At 34.7% G+C, this 20,326-nt stretch overlaps 1 pseudogene; it reads right to left on the reverse strand.

Annotated features, from left to right (window-relative positions):
* Positions 1-1,107: 1,107 nt before the first annotated feature.
* Positions 1,108-2,086, reverse strand: LOC116132299 (annotated as a pseudogene).
* Positions 2,087-20,326: the final 18,240 nt, after the last annotated feature.

Genomic DNA, 20,326 nt, shown 5'->3' on the forward strand with positions numbered 1-20,326 from the left:
TTTACCTAAAACTTAATTAATATATATTATTATTCTTTAAGGGTCAAATAAATATAGATTAAATGATAATTTAACTCTTTAGAAAGGATATTAGAGTGTGAGTGATGAATGAACCATCTTTTTATTAAAAAAAAAATTATATTATTATGGTAAGTTGAAAAAAAAAAAAAAAAAAGAAATTCGTAGGAGTGGTGACGTGGGTCCAAGGGACTTTTAATATGGGAGTGGTGAGTGGGGTATAAAGGCTTCATCTCCATATCATATAATTGGAGATTGGAATCATGTGGCATGAAGACGACAAGGGTTTCTGGTTGGACCCCCATTCACCACTGTTTTCATCCTTTTGTATTTTCACCTTTTAAAGATTCCCACACATTTATTCATTTAATCACCACCGTCGATCAACAACCATTAAGCATATACCTTTCATCAAATCAACACCACTTTTGGTCCCACCCTTCAGGTTCTCCAGAACCCTAGATCCCCAGTGGATGGTGACTGATTCATCATGTGAAAAATACTTTATATGATACTGCAACAAGCACAATAGACTAGAGAGAAACACTCACATCTCTCATATATTATTCCAATCATTTATATATAAAAAGTAATAATATATATTTATTATTATATACCAATGTTACAGCTCATGTCACACCGAAACACCCAAAACACAACCCTCCGATCATGTACAGAACTGCTGGGTCCTACATTTTTCTTATTGGACTATTCCACCACACTCGCACACAACACTTACTGTAATGATGATGCAGGTGCACCACACAGTAGTATAGTAGTACGGAAAATTCAAAGGCAAAGGCGCCCCTCGTGTGCGTGTGTGACGTTGATTTCATCAGCCAGCACGGATTTCTAAAATGCTCCCATCTGTACGGCCCCAAATGTATGCATATAACGACCTGACAGTAACCTCTCTAAAAGTAACAATTCTCCCTTTTGTTTTTTGTTTTTTTTTTTTTTTTTAATTAGATAGTAAATATATACCACTACATAAAAATTACCAGAACCAAAAAAGGGAAATTCCACGCGTGGCAGAATGCCACGTGGCACCATCATGTGTCGTCTGGGGTTTGAGTGGGGTCCATACCTCTAGCGAGTTGCGGCTGCCACGGCGGCGATGGGCATGGGTGGAGTACTAATAAGGGTGGAGGTAGGCGCTGTGCCGGGTGACACAAGGTGGTGTCATTCGGTCTTCATCATGAAGGAATTTTTCAACAATCATGGCACTGGTTCGTCTCACTACCTCATCCCAAGCTGGTCGGCCTCTGCGCCGCGTTTTAGGAAGACTTCAGTGGCGTCTATGCGATGCATGTTCCAATTCCATTGATTATATAGCCTTCGGATTTTTGTAATTGGCGACAAGCTAGCGAACAAGTGTTGTCTTTGATTTTTGCAATGGCTGCTTGTAGATATTTGATTCGAGTTTCATCATCAAGAATGGATTCATCACGTAAAAACTGGTCTAATCGGGGACCCAATTGCACGTCTAATTCCTTTGGTAATCAGCCTGAGGATCAAATATACTTTGACCTCTCACGAGGCCAAGCTCCACCATCCGATCAACTCTTTCGGATACAAAAGAATGGAGGACGGGCAATGAAACATCAACCCAGAGAAAGCAACATTCGTACCTGAATCGGAAGTCGGGATCATCGTTGACTAGAGCTTCAATGTAGGAATTTGAGCCACCAGCGATGATGGGGAGGCATTCACGTGCGACGATGGATTCAGTGGTGTGAAGCTTTGTTTCGGAAGTCAGTTGCGGTGAAATTTGAATTGGGGTCTATCGTGCCAAGTAAATGGTGGGGGACACCGTTACAATCCTCTTCAGTAACTTTATTGGTGACTATTTCGAGGCCTTTGTAAACCTGTATTTTATCAGAATTACAATCTCTGCAGGGAAACGAGTAGCGAGATCAATGGCAAGTCGTGACTTGCCAGTACCCGTAGCTCCATTACAAAGACAACCTTGTCTTTCCGTCGAAAGAAAGGCTCCATGTTGAGAGCACACCTGGAAATTCACCAGCGGCTGTACAGCCTGTTTACAGGCAGACATGGAAAGCTTCATATCCGGTTAACCTGATGACAAATTAAAACACAGAAATCTGAAATCACCGATGTAAAGTTCTCCAAACTACAAGCATGAACAGTTATATATAGAAAAAAGAAAAAATCGAAATACTCCACATAGTTTGATGGACCACTATACCTTTACTATGAAATATGCGGGTGGTGTGGGAGGAAAAATGGCCACTACAATCTCTCTCCTTTGTGGAAAGAAATAAAGATTAAGGTGTAGCAAAAGTTGATGGAATGGCTGGAACCGAATATGAAGCAAAGGTAGGGGGGAAAGGAGGGGGTGTATCAGGTATATGCAAAGCTAACTCTAAGGACAATTGAAAATATAGGGTGCTCCTATAGGGATATGTGCACTTGGAAAAGGGAATTGTGACAAAAGATATAGCACTATTGTAGGGGAAAATGAAGTGTTTGAGGTTTGTGAAAGACTGATTATGACACAAAATAAGGTGGTAGATATCGATTCTCTCTCTGATCTGATTTCAGCTTCAAATATAACTTCAAGTTCAGTCATCGCTCAGGTTGGGTATTTATGGTAGCAGGATGAGGTTAGCGTAACAAGGAGTTGCATAGTTTTCCATGCTTGGGATTCCCTCAAGACACTTGTAATTTTTTAATAGGTAAAGTAAACTCCACCTGCATGCCAATAAACTAATTACATAATCAGAAACGGCACAAAGGGTAACTTTTTAGGAGCTTCAATACGTACAACAATTACAGCAATCAATAATATATTAGTGTCTTAGGTATCAATCTAGGGTATGTTGACTTGAGTTTGGCTCCTATAAAGTGTAGGACAACTTCTGCCCCCTTTTTTTTTCAGATTGAACACAATTCCAAGACAAAGTTAATATATATAATGAAAAATACTTTTGGAATCACCAGTTAATGTCACAAGCTGGTTGTGTTTTAAATTTAATTAGGATATAGAGTTCACAAGAGGAGTCTCTCTGAGGCCCCCAATTATATTTATTTTAATCTCACTAATTAATTTGCTAATTTGGCATGTTATGTCCTAATCAACATTAAAAAGAAGAAAAAAACAGCACCCACATAACCAACAATTTGGGTGGGCAAGTTGTTTTCAAGAAAGCAGTGGGCAAGAGAAGAGAATTTTCTTTTTAGTGGTTTTGATAGCAAAATTATTAATTAATAATATATATATATAAGGTGAAATGACATCCTAACAATAGCTTTCCGTGAGAATATAATTTTCTTTTGAAGCCTCATATGTTGGAGATAATTAATTTATCTTATTAATTAATTAACTTAATTGTCCTATTTTTCAACAAAGAAGAATTCATTTTTTGTTTTTGAATAAAAGATTTTTGACAATTTTACATTAATATTCCTAAACGGGACCCTTAACATAACACTAATGTAGACTTTTGGTATTTTGTTAGAATTTGATAAAAGGAAATTTAAGTTATCTTTGATTTTTAACCAGTAACAGTGGGTTTTGCTAAAAATAGTAGCTTTAGGAATCATATGGGACTTGAAAAAGAAAGGGGAATAAAAATACAATTAAATATAAATGACGGTGTGGTGCTTTAGGGATCTTGGAATGTGTAATTAAAACAAATTAAAAAATTAATACTTGATTGACTTAACAACATTACAACAAGATAATTAAAAATATATTAATATAAAATAAAAAAAATCTTTCACTCCTAATTAGACAACTCCGCAACTGAAAGGGATATATATATATATATATATATATATATATATATACACACACTAAGTGGAATGTAACGATGAAGTGACAATACGGATAACTAAAGTTATTAAATTTGACAGAAACTAAGCTTTAACTATTTATTATTCTAAACATGATCATTATCATTAAAGCAATTATTATGCAACTATAGTTTACTTGATTTTCCCAGTACTGAACAAGACAACTGACAGGGAAATGTAGTCATGTAATAACCATATATATATGTAGTAATTGATCCATCTTCCCATCTTTTCACACTTTTGTAAGCATGATAAGTTAGAAGAGATGGATGGGATGAGATGATGAATGACCAGAATAAAGATATGAACAAGGGGTCTTCGCTGGCGCTTATGAATGTAGAAAATAATAATTGGGTATTATCAGGATTACGCACAAGATGTCGTGGTCGTGATCAGGATCAGACACTTATCGTCAAGTCTATCAAAAACACAACCTTATTTCCTTAGTTAATAGTGATTTGAATCTGGGACCTTTGATTTTCGTCGTGTCAAGATGGTGGCCTATATAAACAAGAGGTAAGAGTAAGTTTGCATATTCTGTAATGGATGGGATGGGGATATGGTGCAGGCCGGGGAGCATGAAGTGCTGGATGGATAGAATTCCCGCATGAAACTTTAAGATGTAGCAATAAAAAGAGTTTACTAATTTTCCAACCCAAATAATGGTTTAATGACTTTTTCCATCCACATATTTTTAAAATACCACTTTATTATACAAGTTTATATTCCGACACGAACAGAGAATAAACTCGGTCTAAAATGTTAGGGCTTTTGAAGAAGGGAGACCAATGAATCTTTTGATGGTGGAAAGTTGAAATTTAGTAGTTGAAATTGATCAGAATTTGACTTGAGAGGGCAGCTGTACAAATCTTAATAGCTTAATTGTTGGCAATTGATGGGGTTGACGGGAGTAGGGTTTGAAGGGTTTTGGTAAGTGATGATCGAGAAAGAGAATGTTGATGGTGTGAAATCGCAATAAATGCCAAAATTAGAAATATAATATAAATTTGATTAATCTAGCATATTTTAAAAATTTGGAGATGAGAATGTGCCATAAACTCATTATTTGGGTGAGAAAAAGTCGTTTACCCAAATAAAAAAGGCGGAAGTGGGGTGGGGATGGGGGGTTTTGATTTGTGATATGTGATGTGTGAATTTGTGAAAGTTTATAATGATTAAAAGGAAATGTTACACGTGGACCCACTTAATCTGCGTAGTGTAATGATATTTATGGGTTTGAAAATCAAAAGGAGTACTCATGGACAATGATACGGGGTCCTAATAATGATTAGCAAGAGAGAATAATATATAACATTATCTAAGCAACCAAACCAACTTGACCAATAGATTAACTTAAAGATGAAATTAATTAATTAAGGGGGTTAATTAGATATGAAATTGGGTTTAGAGATTTGTACATTTATAGCAAATTAATATAATTAATCGTGCTTATGATGGGTTATGTTATGAGCGTGCGTGGGATCAGAAAAAAGTCACTTTGATTGATATATATGAAATTCAAATGGAAGTGGCACTTACTTATACTTATAATGGGTGATTAAAAGGACTTTCCCACTATTAAATAAAAGTCCTTTTTCTAAGTTCTAACTCAACTCAATATTAATTAATTAACCATACTATAAACTTGATTGGGTCGTCAGCTTTACAGCCCATTAGCATGCCTCAATTCAAAACACACCATTTCATCTATCATGTGTGCACTTGCACGTGCTATATATTGTTAAAAATTGAAAATTATATTTAATTAAATTACACAATATTTATCCACCTTAACACAATCACATCCACCAAAAGCACTCCTTATTTCACCTTGAAATATTTTGTGGTTAATATAATTTGAGGAATCACTCTCCATCACATATCTAATTATATATATATAGAAGAAAGAACCTTAAAAAAAAAGCAATCATGGGGAAGTCAATAGTGGGTTTTATAATATATGCTTTTTCTTAATAGAATCCACATTTTAATACTACCCATTGCTAAACCCTCTTGTATATTAATTTTTAAAAAGCTTATTGAGAAGGCATATTCACTACACATCTTATTCTTAATTTATATATTCAAGGGTCGTTTCTTCTTTTGAGCCCACCCCTCTTTTGATTCTCCATCACCCATCACTTCTATTCATTATTACTTGCATTAATCTAACCTTAAATATTTTCGCGCCACCACATATTATTTGTTTTACATGTATGGACTTATATATATATATATATATATTACAATTATATAAATTTATAATTATTTTTGTTTTTTGATGGTTTGGTTTTGGCATAGCTATGTCGTCATATGTAAGTCAAATATATATAAATTTAGTTTGTGCTAATTACAAATAAAATTAATTCAAAGTCTACTCTTTGGTCTTTCGACACTTAATGTTTTCTTATTAGTTCATCAATTTTGAACTTATACGCTTAAACTATTTGTATGTTGGTACCTTATTAGATAATGTTGTACACTCTTTAAATCACGATCATCAGAAAAAAAAAAAATGTCTTTAAAGCATTAGCTAGGTCTTTCCAAAGTTTGTAGAGTATTGTTCCGATAGAATAAAAAAAAAAAACTTTAAAGTGGGCTTCATTGTAGTTTCTAAATCTAATTCATTAACTTTTTAGCACTAGAATAACATATCTAGTTTTCACCTTTATGCTCAAAGAAGCTGAGGTTATTTTTTATATATATATATTCAAGAACAAGTGATTTGAGCTTTATGTTTACAATAAAGATGGACTAATAACCCAGTTTTACAAATTCTATTTCATAATCCCGATATAACAACTCATAATTGATCAGATGAGAAAATTTATCAAAAACTAATGACAAACTGTCACGTCGGGATTGAAAAAAAAAGTTTGTGAGATTGGATTGTAAGTATAATATTGCCCTTATTTTTAATGTATTATGAGTTTGTCATATTATTTAAAAGAACATGAAGTTAATTATTAGATAAAAGGCATAGAGTAGAATGGTTTGGATAACTTGACCCGATAAGTGTTTGTGTTGAATGATGAAGTAATTAGGTAATTAATTTAAGAATAAGTCTATCCTTACAAAGAACTCTACAAAGAAACTTACAAAGTGAAGAAAAAAACAAAGGAAAAACGGAAAAAGAGAAAGAGAGAGAGAGAAATGATGAAGATGAAGGGTGGAGGTTAACTTTGTATACCTCCTTTGTAGGCTTCTTTGTAAGACTAGCACTGCTGTTAATTTAATTGTCGATGTAGTTATCCAAAACTTGGGTTGAAAACGTTTGTTTCACACCTTGAATTATTTATAATATTTGATGAAGTCGTTTTCCTTTAAAAGTTCATAGTTTTTATGGTTGGATTCGTTTTATGGATGCTTATAGCCTTTTAACCTACTACTAACATTACTACCTAAAACCTTTTAATTTTATGTTCCCACTTCATTTTTTTATATCAACCTTACTACTAGTACCTGTAAATTCCTATCTCAATGAAGTATGAACATAGACTCGCCCTCTACCTACAATTTTACTATATTCTCTAGAGGGAAAGGGAAAGGGAAAATTCAATCAATTCCAGCTATAAAGCAATAACTAAAACAATGACATGAATTGGAGATCGAACACTTGGGAACCCTTTTCACCTGAATTTTTTTTTTTTATAAAGTTAAGTGTTTTTTAATTTTTCTCGTTTAGTCACATCTCCATTTAGGTTCTATTCTTTGTGCACAGAAATTACCTTTTAGACTTTCTAAACTAGATCGATGAATATAAGGATGAAAAGAGCTACCAACCCTTTTTTCTTTTTCTTTTTTGTTTTTCTAAATCATGTGGCCAGCCACTCATGAAACAATCCCATCGAAAAGCTAAATATTCTTCTAGCTAATTAGCTGAGTTTTGCTTCTTCCTCAAGAATGCTTATGTGACAAACCTACAACCTGAAGCCAATTCTTCTCAACAGCCAGCAGATGTTTCGGATGGTGTTGTGACAAGACCAAAGCGCAATTTGAGGATGCCAGCTCGCTTGCTGGATTAAAGGAAAGATTGAAGACTAATTAGAGGATGATTTATTTTTAATTTCCCATGTGATTGACATAAAGAGAATGCTTGATTTTATTTCCTAAAGTAAGAAGGGATGCTTATAAATGAGACTCTATTTATAAGGGATGTCATTTTTTATTTTGGCAGTGAATAATAATAATCCTCTACTCCATTCTCAATACTTCTCTTCTCCCTAAACTCAAAATTCTCTCTACTTCTGCAACTCTCTCATTTCTCCCTTACAATTGGTGCTCTCGTTCGACCTCACCTCCATGGCTGACGGAACGCGTAGCCGCGATGTACAGACCCAACTTAAGGAACTTCAACACCAACTTCAACAACAACATGATGATCATGCCGGTCAGTTAGCACATGTTCGAGATAACATGTTGGCTCTTATTGAATAGTGAGACAAACGACTACTCGAACAAATCACAAACACCATTGCTACTCAGATCAACTAACTATCCGCTTCTTCCTCTCATCACGATACAACGTCAACAGGCGTTTTGAGACCTGCTCCTTTGCCATAGCAGAACCACATTCCACATACTCAAAATACACAATCTGGTTACCAACCTACACGATCTCTAAAATTGGTATATCCGCGGTTTTTTACGGGAGATCCAATAGATTGGCTTCTCGCAGTTGGGCAATATTTCAATTATTATGAAACTCCACATGATGACCGTTTGCTCATTGCCTCAATGCATCTGGACAGCCCAACATCTCGTTGGTATCACGGTTTAGTACATGATGGTGTTATAAGGGATTGGCAGACATTCGTGACCGAGATACATCGTCGTTTTGGGCCTTCTGAATATGATGATCCGGCTGGTAGTCTCACAAAGCTTACACAAACTGGATCGGTTTTTGAATATCAAGCAGCTTTTGAAGGTTTTTTGAATAGTACTTTTATCTTAGGACTTAAAGCCCACATTCGTCGGGCAGTGGTGGCTCAACGTCCGAGAGATTTCCATGTCGTGTTTGCTCTTGCTCGTGTTTTCAAAGAGCAATTCGCAGAAGAATGTTTCGTTAACTGGCCATGGAATTCTAAATTGAATTCCCCTACGTTCAATTCTGCGGTGTCTCTGAATCGGTAGTTACCTACTTCCACTACGACAGATAAGCTTCCCATTCGTCGCCTTACTCCAGCTGAAATTCAGTTGCATCGTGAGAAAGGATTATGTTATAATTGTGACGAAAAATTTGTCATTGGCCATCGTTGCAAAGGAAAATCCACATTGCTTTATCTGGAAAGACTAGATGATGATATCGAGAGTGATCAACCACCTAAAGATACACCTCTTTCAGATCCAGAAATTAGCTACAAAGCTTTGTTTGGACAACGTTCTTCCAAATCTCTTAGGCTACAAGGTACAATTAACTCAACTATGATACAAGTTTTAATTGATGGTGGTAGCACCCACAACTTCATCACTAGTCGCATGACTAATTTCATTAGCTTGCTAATCTCTGTCATTATCGAATTCAAGGTTCAGTGGATAATTGTGATTCTTTGACGTGTCACGAGGTGTGCCGATCAGTGTCATTGATGCTGCGGTCTGCTTTCTTTTCCTTAGATTATTTGTACTGGATTTACAAGGGGCAGATGTTGTATTGAGGGTCCACTGGCTAGAGATGTTAGGACCAATAATAAAAAATTATGCAGAGATGACAATGGCATTTCAGTGGGAAGATCGTAAGGTGGTGTTGCATGGTGATCCAAACCTTTGTGCTAGGGCAGTTTCTCCTTCTTAATTCCATAAGCTCATGGCCCATAACAATGTCTCTTCATGCTTTATGTGCTTATATGTGGTGCTTGAACAGGTGACGAATATCTCTGAGCAGGTGACGTCTGAGGTACAACCACTTCTTCATGAATTTGCTGATATCTTCAAGGATCTTACACAGTTACCTCTAGTCAGATCCTTTAGTCATAGAATTCAGCTTACTAAAGGTACTTTCGCCATTAACGTGAAGCCTTACCGTTACCCCCATTTTCAGAAAAATGAAATTGACCGAATGGTACAGGAGATGTTAGACTCGGGAATCATCTGTCCAGGTCAATCTGAATTTAGTTCACCAAGGATGTTTGTTAAGAAGAAAGACGGCACATGGAGATTTTGCGTTGATTATCGCGCCCTTAATGTCACAACTATTCGGGATTAGTTTCCAATTCCCCAATTGATGAACTCTTGGATGAATTGCATGGAGCTACCATTTTTTCAAAATTGGATCTCAGATCAGGGTATCATCAAATCAGGATGCATGACGCTGACATTCTGAAAATTGCATTTCGCACTCATCATGGGCATTTTGAATTTCTTGTGATGCCCTTTGGACTCACCAATGCACCAGCAACATTTCAAGCTACAATGAACGAAGTCTTCCGACCATTTTTGTGCCATTTTGTGGTAATTTTTTTTGATGATATTCTAGTTTATAGCCATGACATTCGTGACCATATTGAACATTTGAAGGTTGTATTTGGGGTACTCCGTATTAACTGTCTCTTTGCAAAATTAAGCAAATGCTTATTTGCCCGAACTACGGCCATCTTATTTCTCAAAATGGAGTCGCTCTAGATCCAGAGAAGCTAATGGCAATAAAAGATTGTCCAAAACCATGGACACAACGCCAAGTGAGGGGATTTTTGGGCCTTACAGGCTATTACAGAAGGTTTGTCAAGCATTATGCCACAATTGCCACCCCTCTTACGGACCTTCTGACTAAGGATGATTTTATTTGGACAGATGATACAAGAAATGCTTTTCTAACTCTCAAAGAAGCAATGGTTAACACTCATGTTTTAACATTACCAAACTTTGCTTTACCCTTTGTACTTGAAACAGATGCTTCAGGGGTTGGTATTGGAGCAGTTCTTATGCAAAACCATCACCCCATGGCCTTATACAGCAAAAAATTATCAAAAATGATGCAAGGCAAATCAACATATATTAGAGAGATGTTTGCCAATACGTCTGCCGTGGCAAAGTGGTGTCAATATTTATTGGGTACAAAATTTGTTATTCGTACTAATCATAAGAGTTTGCACAGTCTGATGACCCAAACAATTCAGACCCCAAAGCAACAACAGTTTCTCTCCAAATTATTGGGGTTTCGTTTTACTATTGTGTACAAGCCTGGGATTTCAAATCACACTGCTGATGCTTTGTCAAGGGCACATGAGTGTAATGAATCTACTTCAACGAGTAAGTTCCTTGTGTTTTCCTACCCAACAAGTGATGACTTGCTTATACTAAAGGAGGAAATATCTCAGAATGCAGCTCTAAAAAAAATGATCTCTAAACTCCCACTTAATCCCAGTAGGCACCCGAATTGGAAGCTCGTTGGTGATTTGTTGTTGCTCAAAGGTAAAATATATATTCCTCCTAATTCTGTACTCATACAGAAGATTTTGCGAGAATTACATGCTTCCTTATAGGGTGGTCATTCGGGTGTTAGCCGCACAATTAAACGGATTAATATGTCTTTCACTTGGCCTAAATTGCAAAAGAACGTCAAAAAATTTGTAAAAAAATGTGCCATATGCCAAAAATGCAAACCAACAAACCATTCTCCATTTGGTTTGCTACAGCCGATTACTCCTCCCAACATGCTTTAGACAGATCTTTCTATGGACTTTATCACTCATCTTCCAAAATCTAATGGCTTCACAGCAATCCTGATAGTGGTGGATCATTTTTCGAAAGGGGCTCACTTTGTTGCTCTTCTGACTAATTACACTGCTGCTTCAATTGCTCGTTATTTTTGGGATATGGTGGGCAAGTTGCATGGCATGCCACGTTCAATTATAAGTGACTGAGATCCAATCTATGTCAGTAAATTCTGGCGATCTCTTTTCACATTACAAGGGACAACATTAAAATTTAGTTTGGCCTATCATCCGCAAACTGACGGCCAAACTGAAAGGGTGAATCGTTGTCTTGAGCAATACCTTCGGTCTTTTGTGCATGAACAACCTGGCTGCTGGTCTTACATTTTGAGTTGGGCTGAATATCATTATAATACATCATTTCAGGCATCCGCAAGTATGTCTCCTTTTGAAATCACACGTGGAAGGAAGCCTCCGTCCTTGTTCAATTATTGTGCAAGTGAGAGTGTCATTGCAGCGGTGGACCATGATTTGCGTAGTAGAGATGAAATTCTCTCCCACTTTCGTAATTATTTATTGAAAGCTCAAACTGCAATGAAAATGCAAGCAGATAACATCGCAAGGAGGTTACTTTTGAGGTTGGCAGCAAAGTTTTGCTCAAACTACAACCATATCGTCAAATTTCTATGGGACACTGGTCATCCAAAAAATTGAGTCTTTGATATTGTGGGCCATTTGAGGTGGTGGAACGAATTGGTTCTGTGGCATATCGACTTCCGTAACTTGCTCAATCTCATATTCATCCTGTTTTTCACTGTTCACTTCTCAAACCATTCTATGGAGTATCAACTACACCTATCCATCCACTTCTGGAAGATTCTAATGCCAATAAGCCTTGTCATAAGCTGTTAGCCTTCTTATCGGAAAGGACCATTTTGCGTCAAGGTGTGCCTGTTCGTGAAGTTTTGGTTCAGTGGGAACACTTACCATTAGATGATGCTTCGTGGGAACCGTGGGATGATGCTCTGCTTGATGGCCTTGAGGACAAGGCTGTTTCTCGTGGGGCGGGGAGTGTAATAAACCTACAGCCTAAAGCCAATTCTTCTCAACATCCAGCAGATGTTTCGGATGGTGTTGCGACAAGAACCAAGCACAATTTGAGGATGCCAGCTCGCTTGCTGGATTAAAAGGAAGATTGAAGACTAATTAGAGGATGATTTATTTTTAATTTCCCATGTGATTGACGTAAAGACAATGCTTGATTTTTATTTCTTAAAGTAAGAAGGGATGCTTATAGATGAGACTCTATTTATAAGGGATGTCATTTTTTATTTTGGCAGTGAATAATAATAATCCTCAACTCTCTTCTCAATACTTCTCTTCTCCCTAAACTCAAAATTCTCTCTACTTCTGCAACTCTCTCATTTCTCCCTTATAGCTAACCCTTAAAGCTTAGCTATAGGAATCAAATTAACTTTAGACGGCAAAAGTTGGAACATGTGGACCCCAAAATTTTAATCCTCTTTGCCCGACCAATAGCAGTTTAGTTGGTAAATGTAGCCTTTCTGCAAATAATTCTGGTTAGTTGCTAAAAAATTTATTGCAGAATGTAGTTTTTCTTGTAGGGAGTGTTTGTGTTGAACGATGAATTAATTAGGTAATTAATTTAATTGTTGATGTACTTATCCAAAACTTGGGTTGAAAACGTTTGTTTCACACCTTGAATTATTTATAATATTTGATGAAGTCGTTTTCCTTTAAAAGTTGGTAGTTTTTATTGTTGTATTCGTTTTATGGATGCTTATAGCCTTTTAACCTACTACTAATATTACTACCTAAAACCTTTTAATTTTGTGTTCCCACTTCATTTTTTTATATCAACCTTACTACTAGTAACTGTAAATTCCTATCTCAATGAAGTATGAACACAGACTCACCCTCTACCTACAATTTTACTATATTCTCTAGAAGGAAAGGGAAAGGGAAAATTCAATCAAGTCTAGCTATAAAGCAACTAAAACAATGACACGAATTGGAGATCGAACACTTGGGAACCCTTTTCACCTGGAATTTTTTTTCTTTTTTTTTTTTTTAATAAAGTTAAGTGTTTCTAATTTTTCTCGTTTAGTCACATCTCCATTTAGATTCTATTCTTTGTGCACAGAAATTACCTTTTAGACTTTCTAAACTAGATACATGAATATAAGGATGAAAAGAGCTACCAACCCTTCTTTCTTTTTCTTTTTTGTTTTTCTAAATCATGTGGCCAGCCACTCATGAAACAATCCCATCGAAAAGCAAGCCTCATAAATATTCTTCTAGCTAATTAGCTGAGTTTGGCTTCTTCCTCAAGAATACTTAGCTATAGGAATCAAATTTACCTTACCTGTTATGGTACAGTCATCTGTACTAGCTAGGAGGCCTTTCTGCACTTCTAGCAAAGAATCACAAAGAGTATATATCACTATTACCGCATATATTTATAGTTACGTTATTCTGTATAAGAGTATCATACAGCGAGCTCCACTTCAATATTGCAAATGGATTTCAATTTAAAGGAACAAATCATTTGCACACTAACAGTGTAGTTTGCAAATATTAAAATTATAATGTTAGGAGTTTAATAGTTTGGGAATTTGAATACATGAATTTAATATTCTTTACTTCCTTGATAAATCATGTATATTGTCTAGCTTCAATTTATGGCAATAGGAGATTTTGTAATCCAACGTTATACTTATTCATTATAAAAATAATAATAATAAAAGATGTTAAAATAACCGTGGTTTAATTGTTAATTTGGGGCATAGTGGGTTTATTAATTGAGTAATGCTATATTTACTCACGATCTTATTTATCATCTTACTATCCTTTGTAAATATAACGCATAATACGGATACCATATGTAATTTTAACAAAGGTAGTAAAGCGGTTAGTAAACTCGTGAGTAAGTATAACATTATTGTTATTAATTAACCCGGACAATTGCATGTAGGACGACATAAAACAGTTCCAACATAAAAAAAGCTTTAGAATATTATTCTACCAAAATCCTAATAGTGTATTGGGATTGTTCTAACTTAATAAATAATCAATTAAGTTTTAAACTACAACAAAAAGGTGTTTGATAAATAACTTTTAATACTGTCTAAACTCTAAAGTTTATAATCAGATTTATAAAAAGATTCCAAAAACTAGTAGAAGTATCTTTTAAAAATCAGATTATTTCTAAAGTTAATTTTATAGTGTAAAATGACAAATATACTCATGTATAATATTTAAAATTACAAAATTAATTAAATAAATATTTGTTTTATTACATAAATAATTTCATAGTTTATTTGTAAATTTAAAAAAATTGAAATAGGACTGGCTGCTGCCATCATCGAGGGTGGTCAACCATCGGTCAACAGCGATGAACAGTGGCTCGTTGATGCCACATTTGTTCCTATAAGAACCGGAAACTTATTATCTATTGAAATCTGATTAAATCACTAGATTCCTATGTCGCTTATACAGATTTTCATCAGAGTGCCCCCCATAGTTTCATAAATACGTCAAACGAGTACCAAAACTGTGACGCTATCTGAACTCTGTTAGGGTGTGAAGGTTAAAATCGTCTTTTCAAAATTTTGCCTGACTGAATATAAAATATAATTTTTTTATTTTTTAGCTTTTACTCCCTCCATTTCATTTTAATTGTCCTTTTTAGCTAATGCACACAGATTAAGAAATTTATCAATTTTAGGAAAAAATTAGTACATATGACTAAATTCCCCTTTTATTAAATTACTCAAAAGTCAGAAACGTTCTCTCCCTCCATTAATCCCTTAATACTCTCTCTCTATATCCCCCCCTCCATATCTTGGAATACTTTTCATTTTTTTTTTTTCAATTTTCTATTCTTTTTGCACCAAAAATTTCAATCTGAAAAATACAAATATTTGTGATTTCCCACCAAAAGTTGTTCTATAAAAGAAGTAATAATTCTTGAATGTTAAAATAATATAATTGAAATGGCTACAAGGAAAAGCCACCAAATACCTTTACTTGAAACAGATTTAAATGTGGATTTTACACATACTGATGTTGATGATGGAGATAGACGAGAGGAGCCAAAAATTCATTTACAAGAAGAGTCACAAATTCATTTGCCAGATCTTAATGTTGATGCTGCAAATGTTGTTCTCGGCCTTAATCTCAGTCCAAATCAACAATTGACACATCTTCATCAAGCCATTTATTTTTGGAATTAAACAATGAGCCATATGTAGAAGATGATACACACTTTAATACTGGTACCAAATTTTCTTCTTATATTTTTGTAATTTTATTTAGTTTATGATTTGAATATTTTTATTTCATTTCTCATATTGTTAAATTCTTATTTTATTTCTTTCCATGAATGTGCATGTCACATGCAAGTTCAAATGCAATATTATGGAAAAGTCCACCATCATAAACTTATTGGTTGTTAATTTTGTTTTCTGCCGATAAATATGCTCATGTGAAGAATATGCTTTTTTTTTTTTTTTTTTTTTTTTTTTTTTTAAGTAGGAGAAAATATAAGTGATGGAAATGTAAATGTGCAACCGTCACAAGCACAAAGTGACAGAAGAAAATTGAAAATTTTGTCCAATGATGAGCATAGAGACATATACGATGTGCGTACTGTTCATCGTATTTGGAGACAAGGAAAAAACAGTGGTATGCATGTTGATGTGTCTCATAAAAGGACAGGAAATTGTGGTCGTAAGAGAATTCAGATTGACTTAACTCAATTTCTTGAGATCCCTCTACGTCAATGGACTACTCTTGATTCTCTAGCTTGTTCCATAAACATGACCAAGACCACATTATTTAGACTTTTAAAGTCAGGAGCTATACGACGACACTCAAATGCTATAAAGCCTTTTTTGAAGGAAGAAAATAAAAGATCTCGATTTCAATTTTGCATATCAATGCTTGATGAAAATAGCATACCGCATGATCCAATTTTTGAGGGGATGTATAACATTGTTCATAATATTGATGAGAAGTGGTTCTACATGACAAAAAAAATCTAAGAATTACTACTTGCTACCAGATGAAGAAGATCCATTACGCACATGTAAAAGCAAAAATTTTATGGGAAAAGTTATGTTTTTAGTTGCTTTAGCTCGTCCAAGGTTTGATGCACAAGGAAATGAACTTTTCTCTGGAAAAATTGGCGTGTTTCCTTTTGTCACACAAGAGCCAGCTAAAAGGACAAATGTTAATAGAGTTGCAGGAAGCCAGGAACATTAGAAACAAAACCAATAACTTCAGTCAAAAGAGAAGTTATAAGATCATTCTTACTTGAAAAAGTCCTACCTGCCATCAAGGCAAACTGGCCAAGAGAAGACTTCAAATATCCAAAATTTATTCAACAAGACAATGCAAGAACACACATTAATCATAACAATGATGAATTTTGTCAATTAGCTACACAAGATGGATTTGATATTCGTTTAATGTGTCAACCTGCAAATTCTCCAGATTTGAATGTTTTAGATCTTGGGTTCTTTAGTGCCATTCAATCCTTACAGTCTAAAGAGTCACCTAAAACCGTTGACAAGCTAGTTAATGCTGTTGTGAATTCATTTGAAGCTTTTTCTATAGTGATGTCTAACTACATATTTTTAACATTGCAAATGTGTTTGATAGAAATCGTGAGAGCAAAAGGTTCCCGTAAATATAAAATTCCGCATGTTAAGAAAGCAATGTTGGAAAGTGAAGGCCAACTTCCTACTCAGATGAGATGTGATCCTATATTGTTACAAGAAGTTCTCAATTATTCAAGTTAAATTTGTTTTTAGCTTACAATGGTGGCCGGGCTATTAAAGTAGCCACTTATTTGTACTTTTGCAGTTTTGCTTGTCATTTAAAATTCTATAGATTTACTCTACTTAATTTGTTTTTCTTTTTCGGTATTATGCCTATGATGATGAGGTGCATGTTTTACAGATGAAGAGTATCTTTTACAAACAACTTTTGCATACGAATTGTAGAATTTTCTATAAGCCAAACTGAAAAGGCTTACAATATTAAAAAAAAAAAAAAAAATTGAAAATAAATGGCATCTATTCTTGTACTCCAATCATATGAATAGAGATGATACTCTTAATAAAATTAGGAATATAAACTTTTGACATAAGTCTAACCACTTGATTAAATTCCTTTTCCTTAGAAGCTTCTTCTCCTTCATTAGGAAACTTGTTCAAATCAAACTCACGATTTGCAGATACATTCAAGTCGAAACCTTGTGCGACTTTTTTCTTTTCTATAAACATCATTGTAGGATCAAGTAAAGGTTTAGAATCCAAATACATGGACTATTCACCTTTGTCCCTTTTTTTGTTATTGGAGATATACGTAAGTTTTTTTCTGGAAATTGAATTTATAGTGTATATGTGGACTATTGTCATTAATAAATTTTGGAAAGGAAAAGAATATTAAACACTACCTTGAACTCATTGAACCTAGAAAAAATACATTGGTTGACTACTAGATCATGTGTACAACTATTCAGTATAAAATAAGGGTAAAATTGGTAAAAACGTAATTAATGTTTCCTCAACTTTACAAAGTGACAAATAATTTGAAACAGAAAAATTTCTAAAAGGGACAATTAAAATGAAACAAAGGGAGTATCTTTTCCTTTTTCCCCTCCCCTTCTCTCTTCCGTCTCATTTTCTTCCCCACTCTTCTTCCACACACTTCTTCCCTTTCATCAATCTTTTTTTTCTATACCAACAAACATAATCAAAACCGCAACACAAACCACATCAGAACCTAGTCAAAGTCAAACCAAACCCTAGAACTAACACACAATCACAAATCAACCAAAAATCAAATTGGGTACCAAAAAATACCCTAAAAAAAAGAGGTTGGAAGGAAGAAAAAGAAGAAAATAAAAATCTTTTCAATTTTTCCCTTTTGTCTGTTAGGATCCCACATCAAGATCTCACACTCACCTAGTGTGATACTTAAGCCTAAAGAATCTCCTAATTGTTAGGCACAAAATTAATTTACCGCTACAATAGAATGGTGGCAAGTGTGATGATAGTATAAGGACAGGGCAGGGTAGAGGTGTACGCGTTATTGCATTTCATTATTGCATTTGGCATTCGGTTATGTTATTTGTATTTTTGTCTAATTTGTTTTCTGTCAATTCCGGGAATATAGGAGTTAGTTAGTCCGGACTTATTTAAATAGGAGGAGAATAGCTATGAAGCGCAGGCAAAAAGTGTAATCTTCTCAACTATTTTATGTAAGGAGTTATACTATTCTCAAATATAGCTCATTCTCTTCTAAATTTGTGTTCTTCTCTATTATTTTTTGTGAGGCTCATAAAATTTGAATTAGAGTCAAAGGTCTCAAGTTCTAATCCACACATACAAATTAGATAAAGAAAATGAAAAAAAAAATCCAAGTTTGATGTGAGGGGAACTATTGGTCTAATATATATTAAGCCCTCACCAACTAGCTTAAGCTTTTAGGTGAGATGACAACTTAACATGGTATCATGCATAAAGCCAATCAATATTTTCACTTCCACACAGTCCCAATCCATTAGAAAATTTTATTAGCATCATATCATATGGAAGAGTAAACGTTAGTGTTAGGGGTGGGCGGGTATGGAAGGAATCGGAACCGGCCGATTCCTAAAATTTGGAATCGAAACTGGAACCTATAACACCAATTCCGAGTAGATGGGAAAATTACATTTTACCCCCCAAAAGTTTAAAAATGACAAAAGACCCTTAAAAACTTACAAATAGCCCCCAACTGGCACCTGTTAACAAAAAATAAAGGCTCTGTTTGGCACATTAGTTCTACCCATATTCTCAATCCTATTTCCAAAATATTGTTTGTTTTGTTATTTGAGAAATATTAGTATATTTTTTAATTATTTTTAGACCCCCTAAGTTTATTAATTTCATTAAATACCCCCAGAAAAAAGTTTAAAAATTAACAAAAACACCCCCACCCATCCATACTTGCTATATTCCGACAACCACTGTCGATGGTAGCCGGAATCTGTCACAACAGCCTACAAACGATTGAAACTGGCTGGTAATTCACCGATCTGGCCTTTTCTGGCCAGATCCAAAAAAGCTGATGGCTAAAGATAAAACTTTTACACCAAAAAGATTAGCTTGGGATGAAATTATTAAACAAACGGATTGGAAATTAGAAAAATTATGCCCAACGGTTAACAGGCTGACCAACGCACCCTCCAGGCTGACCAAGCGCAACCTAGAATCAATTCTAGAGTTCGTCTAGATTAAAACTCTCTAGATTTATCTAACCCTTAATTCAATCAAGCTGTGAACAGTGCACTGATGAACAGTAATCTACAGTAACTGCTACAGTGCATAAACAGTGATAGTGAATAGTGATGAACAGTAATATCCTGTACTACAGTAACTACGTTATGGATGTTGTTTTGTGCGGTTTTTAATTTCTAATCATCACTACTATTGATACAACTTGGCTCTGATATCATATCAAGCAGGATCTTTTAAAAACAAAGTAATTGAAACAAAATAATGTAAATGAATGAATTAAAAAGTAATAGTAAATGAATTGAAGTCAAGTTCAAAAAGTAAATGCAAAGACTATTGTAAATAAATGCAATGTAAATTAAGTCAAATGAATGTGTTGAAGAAACTTACAACTTTATTGCTTTGATAATTTGTACACGAGAGGAAACTTTCTCTCTCAAAGTGTTTGAAAACTTAAAACTTAATTTTTATGACTTTTTTGTGACTTGAAAAAACTTGACGCTTACAACGGAAGTGATCTATATTTATACT

This window comes from Pistacia vera, unplaced genomic scaffold (genome assembly GCF_008641045.1).
Source record: "Pistacia vera cultivar Batoury unplaced genomic scaffold, PisVer_v2 Contig250, whole genome shotgun sequence".
In the NCBI taxonomy this organism is placed as follows: domain Eukaryota; kingdom Viridiplantae; phylum Streptophyta; class Magnoliopsida; order Sapindales; family Anacardiaceae; genus Pistacia; species Pistacia vera.